This window comes from Polypterus senegalus, chromosome 14 (assembly GCF_016835505.1).
Source record: "Polypterus senegalus isolate Bchr_013 chromosome 14, ASM1683550v1, whole genome shotgun sequence".
Lineage (NCBI taxonomy): Eukaryota > Metazoa > Chordata > Cladistia > Polypteriformes > Polypteridae > Polypterus > Polypterus senegalus.
The window spans coordinates 91,417,107-91,423,294 of record NC_053167.1 but is presented as its reverse complement, the minus strand read 5'-3'; the positions used below and the strand labels follow the sequence as shown (position 1 = coordinate 91,423,294).

The window sequence follows — 6,188 nt, the reverse complement described above, 5'->3', positions numbered from 1 at the left end:
AAGTCTAAAAAACATTTGGAAGCCTAAACTATTTTGTTAAGCCCAAACAAAATTATACACACAAGTACCCATACGTGCGTAACTATATATAGTTAGAGAATCACCTTCTAGGTTCACCTGAGGTATTTAATACCACTCTGGGACGAGAGTTAGGCAGTCACTACTGGTATTGTTTCTTTCTTGTCCTACAGTGTCGACTGGAAACCCAATGAGGCAACTAAGCCAGAGAAGCACTGTCCCTTCCAGCAGAAATGTTATAAAGCCAGGTATTCTCGGGAGGAGGTGTCATATTTTGGACGTGAGCAGCCAAGAGTATGGAGTTCTTCCAAAAACCCAGGCTCTTTGATTTAGGAATCCTAAGGAAGGGGATACATAGGTGATTGTTTGTTGTTTGTTTTATTTTGTTGCTTTAATTAAACAGAGTGGCCCAGATGGCACCCCAACATATTTTGTGACTCATATCCCTTTTTACTTGTTCATAACACACACACACACACATTTTATTCAATGAAATAGATGGCTAAAACATATATTGGAGTTGAGGTGCAAAATAATACCATTTCATTCCATCCTCTTTTCTATTGTTGAGTGAAAAAATAAAACACAAAAAAAAACATAAATAAAGTCAGTTAGTCATCCAATCCAGCACAGGATCACAATCCGAGCCAGCATAGGGCGCAAGGCAAGAACAAACTCTGGGCAGGGCGCCAGCCTACAGCAGGGCGCGCGCGCGCGCGCACACACACACACCAAGCACACTCTAGGGACAATTTAGGATCGCCAATGCACCTAACCTGCATGTCTTTGGACTGTGGGAGGAAACTGGAGCTCCTGGAGGAAACCCACGCAGACACGGGGGGAACATGCAAACTCCATGCAGGGAGGACCCGGGAAGCAAACCCAGGTCTCCTTACTGCGAGGCAGCAGCACTACCACTGCACCACCGTGCCGCCCCATAAATAAAGTAAAATGTACATTTTAATTGAATAACTCAAACAACTCTATTTAGGTGGTATTTCATCTCTACTTTCAATTCACTTATATAATAAAGATTTACAAATATGCTTAAGAATGAAAAAAATTTTGTACTTACTTGAGGATGAATATGAGTCGTATCACATGTAGCTTCAAAGTCCAAGACTAAAAAATATTGGAAGTTTTGTTGTTGAAGGCCAGCCATGCCCACAGTAGTGCCTTGAGATCTGCAGTTGATGAATAACCGGTGTGGCTTGCTAGTAACTCTGTTGTTAATATTAGAATACTTTTGAAGTTCAACTGTGATGAAACCTATTCTTTGAGCAGCATAACAGATTTGGCCAAAGATTTTCTGCCAGTTCATTTATGACCTGTAAAACGTTAAACAAAAAGCACATTAATTATACAACATAATATTAAATTAGATGATTTTCCTTAAGACATTCTCTATATTTAAAGACTGACAAATCTGATGTAGATATAACATAGCATTGTCAAATCTATTTAATCGAATTCATGATCATGAGAGGGAGTCAGAACCTATCATGGCAGCAATAAGCAGAAGGTAGGAAAGAGTCCTAGGCTGGCATCCAGTACATTACAGTGCCTATCCATGCACATACATAAATTCATATGGGTTCAATTTACAGAAAAGAATTAACTTAAATTTACATGACAGTCCACTTAAAAGAGTTTGCCAAACAGCATTTAAAAAACTATGAGAGCTGGAAAAGAAAAATGTAACTCTTTGGGCAAACCTCCAAGTACTCTGTTTGATGAAGACCAGGCACTGCTCATCACCTACCGAATACTATTTCTTTGGTGAAGGATGGTGGTGGTAGCTTCCTGTTATTTGGTTGCTTCTGATTTGATGTGAAGCAGATAATTGATATTGGTCTATCGGACCATTTTCTTCTACTATTTAATATAGAAATAATGATAGAAAACATTCATGAAAAGCATATCGCTTCTTTGATTCGTCAGCAGCTTCAAAATGTACAAGCATTCTACGCAACCAGTCCGTTTGTAGTGCTAACTACAATAGCGAGGATAATGTAAATAGTAAGGTGGAAAATTTAATACTAAGGTGAGAGCTGCTGCTGACATAGTCACACCTGAAAAGACAGTTAAAAAAAATCTTCTAGCATTGTTATATCATGGAAGACACAAAGAGTGTCGGATTTAAAGAGAACATGCCGTAGAGCTGAGCGTAAATAGAAAAAAACTAAACTAACTATCCACTATGAGATATTGATGGTTAAAATAACAGAAAACAATAACAGTCTGTCTTGAGAGGGGCTACTATTTCTCTAGAATTATAAATAAAAATGCCAGTAATCCCAGAGTCTTATTCTCCACAACTGATCGTCTGCTAAACCCAGGTAACTCAATGGAATGCCTCCAGAATACTTCCAGTGAAACTTGTGAGGCTATTGCTGTATTTTTAAATCAAAAAATTAATATTAGAAATAATACAGTATATCTCCCCAACACTGTGCATCCTCTTAAGCCCCAGTACTCCATTATAAAGAAATCAAATTCTTTCACCAGGATAGATTTACCTGATTTATATAAAATAATTTCTCAACTGAGACCCTCCACCTGCATCTTTGACCCAAAACCAACATATTTTTTCAAAGAAATATCAGGCGTGCTAATTGATTGTATTCTTGAGATAGTAAACTCGTCATTAGATAAGGGGGTCTTCCCAGACAGTCTCAAGTCTGCTGTAGTTAAACCCCTACTCAAGAAAAGTAATCTCGACTCCTCTGCTTTTGAAAATTTTAGACCATATTTCTAACCTGCCTTTTCTTAAGTCTAGAGAAGGCAGTCATTATACAGCTTAATGATCACCTCAATAAACATGCTATTCTTGATAAGTTTCAGTCGGGTTTTAGAATAAATCACAGTACAGAAACTGCACTCATTAAAGTAGTAAATGACTTGCGAGTAAATGCAGACAGAGGCCGTTTATCTATTCTCATCCTCTTAGATCAGAGTACCGCATTTGATACCACTGATCACAATATTCTTAAAAATCGCCTTATATTTTCTCAAATCAGTTAACAAAGTTACATAATAGAATACTCAGTGATTCATATAAAAAAAGTAATCAGCCCCAGGAACTAAAAAACTGGCTATGCCAAAATTAGCATCAGTAACCACAACCAGACACTTCACTGGAGTTATTGATCTCTGACAGTCCTAGAAAGGTATTGTAGCACCACTGGGTCTGGACCCAAGAGGGATACGCTCCTCAGCTGGCCCCAGACTGTCTGAAGTGTTGGGAATACCTGGAAAAGCCAGATATGAAAGTAGCCTCATTACTAGTATGAGAAGGGGGGTACTGACACAACATTTAGAAAGCACTTCGTACACATCTCTTGGACAGTAGAGGTTATCAGCCTTGATGCTTAGTTACTAGGAAGTCTCAAATATGGACCCTAGCCCCTTAGTCAGCTCATGGATCCGGGGGAAAGAGTGGCATATAGGTGGCCTCTGACACTGGATGAGCAGGGTGAGGTAAGGCCCAGCAGTGTTTATGAGTAGGCAAAGCATTGATGCAGCTGGGATTCCGGGAAGAGTGCAAAACACTCAAGGGGCATGACAGAAGCAGCTGCTGATGAAGCCAAAGGTCCTTTTTAGGGCCACTCACCAGCAGTCGGCATAAAGCAGCTAATTACAAACCTGTGTTTCTTGCATCCCTGTATTGCTACAATATTTTGCCTCAGTTCCTCTTTGCACAGCTGCTTCGGCTCAGAGGTGCCCTTCTCTTATCATATTCTCTTACAACATCTGGTTGTTTTGACCATGTAGGTGCAGTGATTAAAGAAGATCTGGCTGGAGTACAAGGGGGACAGTCATTGCCTGTGAGGAGTCAGCACATTCTCCCAGTGTCTGCATGAATATTTTTCTCAAACATTCAGGCCAGGATAATTGGTAGAGTGTTTGTTGAGAGTGAGGGAGCATAAGCATATGCATGTTTGCCATGTCCAAGGCTAGTTCGTACCTTACACACAAGGCTAATATGATGGGTGCTGGCTCACCACAACCCGATATTGGCCAAAGTGGTCACGGAAAATAGATGAATGTGAACACTGCATTATAATGCTGCAATTGTACTGGCTTTGTGTCCATTTTGAAAACCGTATTGCCGGAGACTAAAAAAAGACACACAAGCAATAGTTAGCACCGTATACATCAAATTCGCGGTTAAACGTGTGGACTGCTGACAACACGTAACGCAATTTAATGATTATTGTGCCCAACGGTTAAGAGAGCGACTCCTAAGCTTTGTTAAAATGAGCCACGTAGAAAGTTACTTTCCGATTATAACAGCCTTAAATAGAACAATAAACCGTTTAATTACTCTAAAATTGTAAAGGATGCCGCTCCAATTTGAGAGGAGTTGGGTGCTTTCAGCAGTCAAATTTCCAAGCAGAATTTGAGTGAGATGTTTTCATGTATGTTTTAATCTGCCAAACGAGTACTTTCGGTTGTAAGATTTCTGTAAATACCTTCCTCAACAAAGTCAAATCATTTCATACAAAAATACACAGCATCAAACGTTAAATTCATTAACTGACTCTACTTTTATACTAAGATGGTTTCACCGGTTTTCAAAAACAAGGAAACCAAGCATGCAACTTTCTCTTTACTCACACAGAGCCTTTCTGAGGTGGTCTTGACGATAGCGCTTACGTTCACATACGAGTTACGCCCACGTGAAGAAACTGACAATCTCATATCCAATTGGATGGTCAGACTACGATCTTGTGACCGAGAATTGTTAGCATACAAGGAAAACGAAAGGTCTTCTGGGAAAGCGAGTTTTATGTGCGGTAGTGTAGGGAAAGATTGTCGTTCAATTGGATTCAATTTACTGTATTCCTTAAAGGCCTGCAGCATTGAACTTTTTGCTGTAAAACGAGTACCTTAATCAAAGTCCGGATTGTTTTGTAAATCTGTTTCTTTCATAGTTGCACAACGTGTTGTTATTCATTCTGTAATCCGATGAACAAAATACGTCTTGGTTATGCTAAAGAAGAAAAATGCCGCATGCTCATGAGATGACACTATACCTTTCTCTTTAATACTCAGACGCCATGTACTAATTTATTGCTATGAAACAGCACCTCAGCTGCTTCCACAGCAAATCTTAATACTCTGATTTCTGAACTCTTTGATGAAGTGCATCTTACATGTGTTTTCTGTCTCTGCTTATTTTATTTTAGGGTCAGGGCAGCTGGAAATAATATTTCCACAACACCAAACCTCCCTAAGAAGTAATTTATTCTTGTGCTTTTATTTTTTTAAGTCCCAAAGGATTGAAATGAGCAAGCTGTAAGGTAGTGTCTGAGGAAGCTCATTTTGGGTCATCAGGCATGGTTCACCGATGGCTCCCACTTCCACTAAAAAAAAAAATCCAAAATAAATGTACAGTATAAACCTTGGATGTAAATAACACAAATTACTTAATTTAATACAGTAGACCACAATAATAAACTAAAATGTGCAATATCTTAATGAATATCTTAAATGAGTACTTTGAGGCAAAAGCACAAGTAAAATATATAAATGGAAAATAATTTAAAAACACAATTATCTGTGGAACTACATACGTTATACATTGTATCACTTAAAAACAGCACAATAAATTCAGACCTTTTACAACTGACATATAAAAAAATTTAAGAACTCGTATGACATTGAGAACTTTTCTATTTACATCTTTAAATATCAGTTCCAAGAGCCAAGCGTAAAAGAAGTGGTGAGGCAGCGTTTTGCTGTTATGCACCAATAATCTGGAATACTTTACCAAAACAGATACACCAGACAACAATGTGGATCTTTTTATAAAACTCTCAAAAAAACATTTTTTTAATTTGCATTTTTGTAGCTACATTTTACGAGTTCTTCTCTTAAAAAACAAACAAAAAAAAAACCTCAGAATTATCTTACTCTTCAATGGGTTTGCAAACATTATTAATCTTTACTTTGTTCTGTTTTCTTTTCCAGTTCTTCTGCGTTGGCATTCTGTGCCAACGCCATCTGACTGAAGTCATGCTCATTAACCTGTGATGTTTGAATAAAAGAGGATACCCTAACTTGCTATGAGATCCACTGCATCAGATACTCTAAGACGAAGCCTGAAAATGCAATAAGGAACTGCTTAAGCACATTTATGTCAGGTAGAATGCACAGTGGGGGCT

At 38.4% G+C, this 6,188-nt stretch overlaps 1 long non-coding RNA gene across 1 annotated transcript; it reads right to left on the bottom strand.

The window, feature by feature from the left end:
* Positions 1–334: 334 nt before the first annotated feature.
* Positions 335–4,703, bottom strand: LOC120515149. Its single transcript, XR_005630601.1, has 3 exons — positions 4,639–4,703; positions 1,094–1,346; positions 335–356 (listed from the first exon to the last, which is right to left on the bottom strand). It is a non-coding gene; the product is annotated as an uncharacterized LOC120515149 (long non-coding RNA).
* Between the last annotated feature and the right edge of the window lie 1,485 nt (positions 4,704–6,188).